We start from the raw sequence: 265 nt of genomic DNA, 5'->3' as shown, positions 1-265 counted from the left end.
TTCATCCGTTTGATTCGTGCGTCCACGTACGTTGCCAAAGAAACCGTCAAAAACGTATTTTCGACGGAAGGGCTCCGATAAACACGGTCAATGGGACGCATCGCGAATTTCAACAATCCGATTACGCCATTCTAACAGAAAGGAAACTAATTTAACTGCGAATTTCAACAATCCGATTACGCCATTCTTACAGAAAATAAACTGCTTCCAGGCCGTGCTATCCGTTTGATTTGTGCGTCGACGCACGTTGCCAAAAAAACCGTCA

General features: G+C 44.5%; 1 protein-coding gene across 8 annotated transcripts in view; it reads left to right on the top strand.

The window, feature by feature from the left end:
• LOC127749930 (uncharacterized) overlaps positions 1 to 265 on the top strand; it is a 5511-nt gene that overhangs the window by 2396 nt on the left and 2850 nt on the right. The gene's annotated exons all lie outside the window — the stretch shown is intronic.

The sequence above is a fragment of the Frankliniella occidentalis genome, unplaced genomic scaffold, assembly GCF_000697945.3.
Source record: "Frankliniella occidentalis isolate FOCC.00 unplaced genomic scaffold, Focc_3.1 Scaffold108, whole genome shotgun sequence".
Lineage (NCBI taxonomy): Eukaryota > Metazoa > Arthropoda > Insecta > Thysanoptera > Thripidae > Frankliniella > Frankliniella occidentalis.
The sequence above is the reverse complement of the archived record's forward strand: the minus strand, read 5'-3'. Positions and strand labels throughout refer to the sequence as shown.